Here is a 10,705-nt window from a genome sequence, read left to right as displayed (position 1 = left end):
TTTGATTCACTGTCTAGAAAGTGCTCAAGTCTGCTCAAGTCCTGTTTCATTCAGACAGTTTGAAAGGAAACTCCTTAAGTTCAGATGTAGGACAAGAGGAGTTTTCCTCTTCAACTGCCAGCTGGACACAACCAGACAACCTAAAGTAGTCTATCAGGTTTATTTTATGCAGAGATTTTTTTTCTAATTGTCCCCACTTTTCTGTGTTGTACTCTCATGTTATATATAAACATTCATATAGAATGCCACTTTTACAGCCATCATGACTTATCCTCACACCTCTGTTTGAAAGGCAAGCTACTTGAAACCCCTACTCCCTCCAACCCTCCACGTTCTATCAACACTCGAGCACACACACATTTCTTCTAGATGGTCAACTTTTTTTTTTCCCCCAAATGTAAACAGCTTTATTTCTTATTATAAAAGTAATACATACTCAATGTTAAAAAAAAAAAGAATATACAAAAGTGTAAAGCAAATCATACACAATCTTCCCATTCAGCGATCATCAGAACATTTTGTTTTTTCTCCTTCTAGACTTGAGGTATGCATCTATTATCAATTACTTCTTTTCCAAATACGGGATATATTTTCAAACCACACATGCTGTTCTCCCACACTTCTCCCACACTTAATGATGAATATCATACTCATCATTAAACTAACATGTAATCCCAAAATCAAAGTCACAGAGCAGTCTTCTACAGGTATAGTCCCTGACATTGTAAGACCATGAAATTAAGGAGAGGCAGGACACAAAACTAGAAGACCCCTACGGCCTGTGACTGCTATTGGAGTCTCCGTCTCCTCTGAGACCAGCCTGGGAACCTCAGGAGGTTTCTCAACAGCTGGGGCTGCCTTCAGGGGAGAGCAGAACTGATGCTCCTGCAGCCCCCCAGGTTGTGGACCCCCAGATCTGTAGCATCACATGCACGCTGAGGCCTCCGCCCTGAACACCTAATTCTGAAAGCCCCACTGCCCACCTCAGAGCCTCTCAAGTGAACTTCAGTGGGAGTCTGCAGAAGAGCCCCTCAGCTCACAGGATCTGGAGGACACACTCTCTGCCCCTGCACCCAGACTCAGAATCCCTTGGCCATTAAGCTGTTTTGTTCACCATGTCCCTTTCCCAAAGCACAGATTCGTCACCCAGTTTAAACAGGAATACTTATATGCATGACCTCTTACAAGTTTGAAGGGGCATAAAAGTAGCTTTGCTGAGGACAAGAATAAAAAGTTGCCCGAAAGACAAATTTTATCTACTTTACAATTTTGCTTTAAGGAATGCGGGGTCAAGGAGTGAGTACTACAACACTAGATAGTTTTAATGTGGGAACCAAGAAGGCAGATGTAACATGTTGATTAATAGTCCCAGTACAGGAAAAAAGAAAAGAAAAAGGTGGCTGAAAAAAAAATTAAATTTAAAGATGGTTGATATGAGGAAACAGTACTTTTCTCCCATATCTTGGCATGAAAAGGATAAACTAAAGAACTCTAATTTTCCTTAGCCAAACTGTAGTATGAGCACAAAAAGCTGCTGAAGTGTGCAGAAAATACCTTAAAACAGCCAAGGGCCCAGAAAATAATGTGCGAATGTGGTTCTTGTTTAAGTCCAGCAGGATGTAAGCTACAGTGAGCATCACACTCAGAGGCAGGGGGAGAGGACACACAGCCTGGGACACAAATAACCAGGCTGGGCTAGAGGCAGAGCTGGAGCCTGAGAACAGGGATGTACGTGTGACCAGACAACCTGCCCAGCAGCAGCCAGCCTCTGTAACATAGCGGCGAATGAGCATGCACACCTGGCAGGGGCCGATGCCAACCTAAGAAAGTGCAAGACGCATTTAAATCACTGAGTTTATTTCATATAATTGTTACTAGTAAATTATTAGTGCTCTGTGATCTTCACAATCTTATAATGAAAGTGACTGTGTGTACCCAAGTGTACACAGTATGTACAGCAGAAGGCCATGTAGAAAAATTAAAGGGACACATACCTGGGGCGCTAACCTATGGACGCAGTGCCAGAGGTGGCTTAGGGGCTCCCTAAACAGAGAGAGTGCCACACGAGACTAAAAGGACAGAGAAGAGGCGCTTAGAAAGATAGAAAATAGTGAAACCAGAGCCCCTGGATCACCTCCTGGAGACGAACAACTTCATCCCCAGTTGCACTTTAGGTCTTTACCACTGGTAAACTTTCATAAATGCTACTAGTGAAACTGTCCAAAAACAAAAGACGGGACTGAGGTAGCTTAGTCTTGAAGCTATTTAGGTTAGATACTAAACGCTGCTCAGCAAACCCCTTCACTTTGGGCTAAAGCTCATTATCCTATTGGGATCATTCAAGTGTCAACATTTATTGCCTACTCTGTGCAAAGCACTGGTTAAACATGCAAGTACACAAAGAAGATACAGCCCTTGCCTTCTGGTCTATAAACCAGATAAGGAAATCAGTATCTACAACCATGGGATAAATGTCTGACATACTGCAATACTCAAAAACACTGTGGTGCTTGACTCAATGCTATAATAGAAGTATGCACAAAAAAAGGGGGGAGGGGAGTGATAGTCACGAAAATGTTATCACTCATTTTATAATGAAGAGGATTTTAATTCTTGTCCTTAGAAACTATAAATACTAGCATGATTTGGAAATGAGACTGTACCAAACACCGGCCAGAGAAGAATTGTCCAGTCTACAGCTTCTCTTTCATCTGGTCACTCAGAAATATAATATTATCAGCTATAATTGTTGTTGCTTGTCGTCTCACATTGTTTTTATCCGTATATTCACCATAGTCTACTTTCCCTTCCACATAAATTCGAGACCCCGTTTTCACGTACTGATACGCCACATCTCTGAGGCCGGGTCGGAACACTGAGATTCTATGCCATGCTGTCTTCTGACTGACATCACCCATTCGGTAGGTTTCGTTTTCCCCTGATTGCCATATCTCATTTGTTGCTAGGGAAAATATTGTGACTGTTTTTTTTCCTTCTACCTGTCTCATGACAGGGTCCTGACCTACTCGACCAAGCAACTTCATGCGATTCAGAGATCTCTCGAGAACCAAACTGCTAGCTACTTCAGACTCACGTCTTACAAACTGACAAAGTACCTGTACTACAGGTCTTCGAAACGTGGCTTCTACTCTCTCTTCTTCCAATCTAATCTTTAGTCTTTTCCTGAGGCTCTGGCCCGCACACCCTCCAGGCAGGGAATCACTTCCGGCTGCTGCCGGGACTGAAGGCTCGCGAGAAGGAAGAACCGATGGTCAACTTTTTATATTCTTTTTTAACTTAATTTTGATTGCACAGGGTTTGCTTTTATCAGAGCGTTGGCCTGGTAGGTGTAGTGTAACTAAGCAGCTCTTCAACTTGTGTTTTACAATGTCTGCAAAGGCATGTAAACACTCTCCATTGTTGGTGGATGACAGAAATAAGTTTTCTCACCAATTGCTTTCTAATTAATAAAAAAGCAGCCTCAAATGCGCATGGGGGAATGCATCCTCTTTCTCTGATCTTCCTAAATCTCTTACTTGCTCCTCTGGTCTCCACTCCAGTCTCCTGGATGTCATATGGGTTATGGCCTAAGGTCCCAGCCTTTTAAACCTCCACTATGGGAAGAGTCATATCATCTCCAGTGAGGATTAGTCATGGGTATTTTCACACTGTAAAGGTCAGATCTACTGGTTAAATAAACTTATTTTTTTGGTACTTATTAACCAAAACCCAATTAAACATAAATTTTGATTCAAGTTAATGTTTACTGGTCAACTTTCTCATTAGGCATGCAGAAAAAGAACACAGGTCAGTGTTTATCCCTATTCACACTACATTATAGTGTGTGTGCATGCATGCTAAGTCACTTCAGTCATGTTGGACTCTTTGCTACTCCATGAACTGTAGCCTGCCAAGCTCCTCTCTTTACAGGATTCTCCAGGCAAGAATACGGGAGTGGGTTGCCATGACCTGCTCCAGGAGATCTTCCCAACCCAGGGATTGAATTCACATCTCTTACATCTCCTACATTAGCAGGTGGGTACTGTACCACTCACACAACTTGGCAAGCTTATATTATAGTGTACATACACTTATATGCTCAAACATGATTTGTTGTTGTTCAGCTGCTAAGTCATATCCGACTGTTTGCGACGCCATGAACTGCAGAATGCCAGGCTTCCTTGTCCTTCACTGTCTAAGTTTGCTCAAATTTGATTTACATACTGAGAAATTCATTAAAATATACCTTATTTTATATCATAACATGGATCAGGAATAAAGCAGTTCAGGAAAACTTCTGAATGTACCCTGGGTCTTTTGCTACAAACACATCAGTGTTACTGTCTGATGCTCTATTGCAATTGCTCAACGATCACTAAATGGCTATGCCACAGAGTCAACAAAATGTACAAATTCACCCACGTGCCTGCGGATTCATTTTCATCTTTGTGATTCTTGAAGATGTATCTGATTCTTAGAATTTAAATGAAGTGTAGAACTCGGACCACAACAGAATCAGAAAAAGTTGGCTTTTCTTTTCAGATTCTTAATCTAGAATTTAATTTTCATGCTTCACAAGGGTTTCATTAAATTTTTAATATGTTGAGTGTAGGAACCTGAATTTTGCTAGAATTTTGGTAGATGTGCATATGTAGGTAAACAAAATTATTATGAGTTTTTATAATTTTGAATGTTTGCAATCATATAACTCATTTTTAATGTAAAATTTATTTCAAAGCAGCATTAGACTTTGTTATTGTTATTGGAGTCTAGGAGAAAACAGACATGACAAAGGAGAGATACACGTTCAGAAAATGTGTGAAATCATAGATATATTTGTTAGGAGTGTAATATCTATTGTACATATAGACTTAAAATTGTTTTGAAAATTGAGCAAGAAAATAAGATTTTTTTGAAATAGCTTGGAGCTTTTTTCTGTCAGCTGCTCTAAGTGATTACAAGTAGTAACACTCATTATGATGGAGGAGTTTGTTTTGGGAAATGAGAATTGATATGATGAAATGGAATAAAATGCACTGGACTCATTCACTTCATATTCATTATCCAAACAGAGTAGTAGAAGTTGTGAAAAGATGGGGAGGGAGGTGGTTGGGGGGTTCAGGATTGGGAACACATGTACATCCGTGGCGGATTCATGTTGATGTATGGCAAAACCAATACAATATTGTAAAGTAAAAATAATAATAATAATAAACAAATGGGTCCAATATTTAAAAACACACTGTGCTCCTGAAGCTAGCAGCCAGGAAGATCAGTGCCTCCCAAACAGCTCACATACCATGAATTTCATTATATGAAAGGCAATTTGAATGGGCATTTTAAGACTTTCTGAGAAGTTTCTCCTGGACAAAAGAAACGGAGAACTATGTCAATCTGATGCAATAATCAAGTTTCTTATAAAAAATGATACCTTTGTTCTCCGTGTATATGACTGGTTGAGTCTCAGGTAATGTCTTAGGTCTGGTTGAGTCTTAGGTAATGGTAGAATTTGGATGTAGCTGATGTATAAATACACACATCTCACATGCTAGCAAAGTAACCCTCAAAAACTCCAAGCCAGGCTTCAGCAATACATGAACCGTGAAGTTCCAGATGTTCAAACTGGATTTAGGAAAGGCAGCAGAACCAGAGATCAAATTGCCAACATCCATTGGATCATCAAAAAAGCAAGAGAGTTCCAAAAAATCTGCTTCTGCCTTATTGACTAGACCAAAGCCTTTGACTGTGTGGATCACAACTGTGGAAAATTATTCAAAAGATGGGAATATCAGACCACCTGATCTGCCAGCTGAGAAATCAGTATACGTGGCAGGAAACAACAGTTAGAAATAGACATGGAACAACAGACTGATTCCATATAGGGAAAGGAGTATGTCAAGGCTGTATATTGTCATCCTGCTTATTTAATTTATATGCACAGTACATCACTGGGCTGCATGAAGCACATGTTGGAATCAAGATTGCTGGGAGAAATATCAATAACCCCAGATATGCAGATGACACCACCCTTAAGGCAGAAAGTGAAGAAGAACTAAACAGCTTCTTGATGAAAGTAAAAGAGGAGAGTGAAAAAGGTGGCTTAAAACTCAACATTCAGAAAACTAAAATCATGGCATCTTGTCCCATCACTTTATGACAAATAGATGTATAAAAAATGGAAACAGTGATAGAGCTTATTTTCTTGGGCTGCTAAATCACTGCAGCTGATGATTGCAGCCATGAAATTAAAAGACACTTGCTCCTTGGAAGAAAAGGTAGAACAACTTAGACAGTGTATTATAAAGCTGAGACATCTATTTGCCTACAAAGCTCTGTATAGGCAAAGCTGTTTTTTTTCAGTAGTCATATATGAGACCACTGTTATGACTGTGTCTGTATATATATATATATATATATATATATATATATATAGCATATAGTACAGATATGAGAGTTGGACCATAAAGAAGGCTGAGTACCAAAGAACTGATGCTTTTGAATTATGAAGTTGGAGAAGATCTTGAGAGTCCCTTGGATATCAAGGAGATCAAACCAGTCAGTCTTAATGAAAATCAACCCAGAGTATTCATTGTGAAGAGTGATGCTGAAGGTGAAGCTTTGATACTTTGGCAACTTGGTGCGAACAGCCAGCTCATTGGAACAGACTCTGATGCTGGACAAGATTGAGGCAAAAGGAAAAGTGGATAGCAGAGGATCAGGTGGTTTATGGGCATCACTGACTAATGGGCATGAGTTTTAGCTTACCCTGGGAGATAGTGAAGGAGGGGGAACTTGGACTGCTGTGGTCCATGAGGTCGCAGAGAGTCGGATGTGACTTGGTGACTGGACAATAATGAAAACATTCCTTTGACAATATGAGCACTAAAATAAGTTACATATCAAACCAATAACAGATGCATGAATGATATCTCATCTTTAAAATATTTTGTTTCAGATCTCTATATGCTTCTTAAAATAGATTTTGAAAAGTTTTAGATATATTAAAAGGAAAATTTATAACATAAGTAATGAGTATATTACTTTTATTGTGTAATTTAAACATACTATTAATAAAACAGGGATAGAGTAAGAAATGGATAGATAATTACCAGTATGTCCAACCCAAATGGTGAGTTGTGTTTTTGAGTGTATTTGTGTTTGCATGCATACAAATATATGACTCATGCTTTTATTGACCTTGACAATGAGAAAATTCTCATTTTTATATATCTTCATTTTCATAGTTATGGAAAAAATGAAAAACAAAACTTAGTTCTAAGGCTTATTAATAATGAAGAAAGTTCTGATCCTAAACTATGAGAGATTGACATCAAAATTTTTTAGTTGCAGACACCTTTGTCACACATTGTATGGCTTCCCAGCCTTAATGAATTACTATGAAGATATCGTCACAAGTCTTTTAATTTTATTTGCATATATATTTCTATCAATAAGTTAAAAACTATGTATACTCCATCAAATATTAATTAGATATGTAATTTATTTTAGCCCTGTAATCCAGTTAAATTACAGATTTTAAATATATTTTTAGTAAAAATTAAATAATTTTGTTAATATGTGTATATTTGTAAGCCTAATTATGTAAAGACCTACACATAACTGTTTTGATCCAGGAAGATCAGAGAACCACCAAGAAGGATAAATATTACTCCACATAGATATACAATATTCATACTTCAGAAAACCAAAGAAAATAGAAAAATTTCAAAGAAACCAGATGTAGATAAAAACACACATGAAAGAAAAACAACTTACTTACAGACAAACGTGGGTAATAATTGAGAATTATATTATTTTCTCATCAGAAGTTATGCAAATTAAATGAGAGTAGAGTAACATATTTAAAGTGATAAGAAAAAAAATAAGCATGTCAATATAGAATTCTGTATCTTTAAAATATGGAGAATAAATACAGATTTTCTTATATGTTTTAATGCATATTTACAAACTATAAATTAATGCCTAAAATATTTTAAAGATATGTGCAATTGCTATTCTAAAGGAGGGGATATAATAAATAGAATTATATAAATAAAGATTATTTGAAACCTGAATGCAGAATAAAGAGGAAAAACAGAAAGAACATATGAAATAAATATAACACAGTACAAATGGGGTTATTACTCCAAACTCTATAAGCAGTTTGTATGTGCACAGTCTACAAATTAAAAATTAAAAGACCAGTGATTGTCAGTGTGAACAAACCATAAGACAAAGTTATATGTAGCCAATAAGAAATACCATTTAAATATAAATTTATGATACATTAAATGAAGTGGTGAGGGAAGATATAGCATATTAACACTGACCAAAATAAAGATGGAATATCTACATTAATTTCCATTAAAGCAGATTTTAGAACATGGACATTTCCCAGGGAAAGGAACTGCATAATGATAAAGGGGTTAATTCTCCCAGAAAACATAGCAATCTTAAATATTTATTTTGCCAACAATAGATCAACCGAATATATAAGACAGAAACTGAAAGAAGTACAAGAAGAAATAGACATACATATATATATATATATATATGCTGGATACTTCAAAATTTTTGTTTCAGTACTATTAGACCAAGCAGGCAGAGAATCAGTAAGGATATATTTGGTATCAATTTTCAAAATTATCTTTCAGAAAATAGAAGCAGAAGGAACACTTCCTAACTCAATTAAAAAAAAAAAAAGCTGATATTACTCTAATTTTGAAACCAGATACAGATATCTAAGTGGGATTTCCATGGTTGTTCAGTGGCTAAGGCTCTGTAGTCCCAAAGCAGTGTGTTATCCATGGTCAGGAGACTAACTCTCACATGCTGCAACTATGCATGACACAGCAAAAATCAAAGATCCTGTGTGCTATGCCTAAAACCCTACACAGTCAAAAAAAAAAAAAAAAAAAAAGCAGAAAGAAAAAAGACATCAAAAAAAAAAGAAAAAATAAAACACAGACCACTCTCATGAATATAGTTGCAAAATTTTTCAAATATGCATTAGCAAATCAAATTTAACAATATATAAAAGAATCATGTATGACAACATATAAGGAGATGCAAGGCTATTGCAACTTTGAAAGTTAAGTGCAATGAATTGTATAAGAGTTCAAAGGAGAAAATCACCTGATAGTACCAATCAATCTCAAATAAGCGTTACTGGATAATTTGCAAAATCCAAAATGTCTTATGGATAAAACCTGTCAGCAAACTAGGAAGAGTCTCAAATCCACAAAGAACACTGACAAAAAAACAAAAAAAGAACAAACAAAAAGATGCCTAATATCCTATTAATGACTGAAACACAACAATAACATCCTTTTCACCATCACATATTTATTGAAAGATCAGTGGTTTCCAGGATGAAGACATCTTAAGGACTGATTAGAGGAAGCACATAATTATTAGAGGAGATGGATGATACTGTGATAGTGGATACATGACACAATGTATTTGTGAAAATTTGTATAACTTTACAGAACAAAGAGTGGACCTTGACAGAGGCAGATTGGAAAGGTAATTTAGAAGCTCCAGGCTAGCATAGCAGGTTGGAATGCAGACCTAAAATTTTAACTGATCAGCATGCACACATTGCTACATTTTAAATGGATAGCCAACAAAGCCCTATGGTATAGCACAGGGAACTTTGCTCAGTGTTATATGGCAGCCTGGGTGGGAGGGAAGGATCGGAAAGAATGGATACATGTAAATGTATGGCTGAGTTCCTTTGCTGTCCACCTGAAATGGTCACAACGTTGTTAATTGGCTATACTCCAATATAGAATATAAAAGTTTTTTTTTTTTTTTTTTTTTTTAGTAAAGAAATATAGGAAATAACCTCACTGAAGGGGATAGGAGAAAATGATAGTGACTTCAGTAACTTTGGAAATTACTGGGCTCTGTAAGTCTGAATGCAAGAGAACTTGTACATAAGCATTGGGGCTTTAATAGATAGACTTATTTATCATAAGGACATTTGTCACTTGTGAAACCACCCTATAAGTACACTGGTTTAAAACCAGGTAAATTACTGGTAGAAGATGCAAATTAGGCTTCTTCTTGATGTAATTGGAAGTTACAGATAAGAAAGGGGAGAAGGTTAAAATGACACTAGTGCTACTGGATTAGAGTTGGAGACACAAGAATGAGCTCATATTTAGATTAATATTAATATAGATGGTTAAATATAGAAATATTTATAAATATGTGCAAATACATGTGTTGCTATAACCTTGTTCTGGCATTTCAGTTAACAATTCAAAAAAAAAAAAAAGGATTCCATGGAGAAAGGACTGACTCCCCTCCCACCCAGGCTGCCATATAACATTGAGCAGAGTTCCCTGTGCTATACTGAAAGGCTTTGTTGGCTATCCATTTAAAATACAACAGTGTGTGCATGCCGATCAGTTAAAATTTTAAGTAAGGTCTGCATTCCAACCTGCTATGCCTGCCTGAAGCTTCAAACAGGTAGAATCTTCTATTATGTATACTACAGGAAAGAAGTATTATACAACAAGTGAAAATGTGCTACAAGAAAACAAACAAAAGAAACAGAACAACAACAAAAAATCAGAACGGCTGCTGTAAGACAAAGAGACAGAGGAACCAAGTGAGCAAGTTGCAAATGGCCAAAGCTGGACCATGTGAGCAACAAAATAAATAAGTAGCATTTGATTATAATGCAATGCATAGAATA

The 10,705-nt window shown here is 36.8% G+C and overlaps 1 pseudogene; it reads right to left on the bottom strand.

The window, feature by feature from the left end:
- Positions 1-2,589: 2,589 nt before the first annotated feature.
- On the bottom strand, positions 2,590-3,575 carry LOC138439077 (single-stranded DNA-binding protein, mitochondrial pseudogene; annotated as a pseudogene).
- Between the last annotated feature and the right edge of the window lie 7,130 nt (positions 3,576-10,705).

Source organism: Ovis canadensis, chromosome 4 (assembly GCF_042477335.2).
Source record: "Ovis canadensis isolate MfBH-ARS-UI-01 breed Bighorn chromosome 4, ARS-UI_OviCan_v2, whole genome shotgun sequence".
Taxonomy (NCBI): Eukaryota; Metazoa; Chordata; class Mammalia; order Artiodactyla; family Bovidae; genus Ovis; species Ovis canadensis.
The sequence above is the reverse complement of the archived record's forward strand: the minus strand, read 5'-3'. Positions and strand labels throughout refer to the sequence as shown.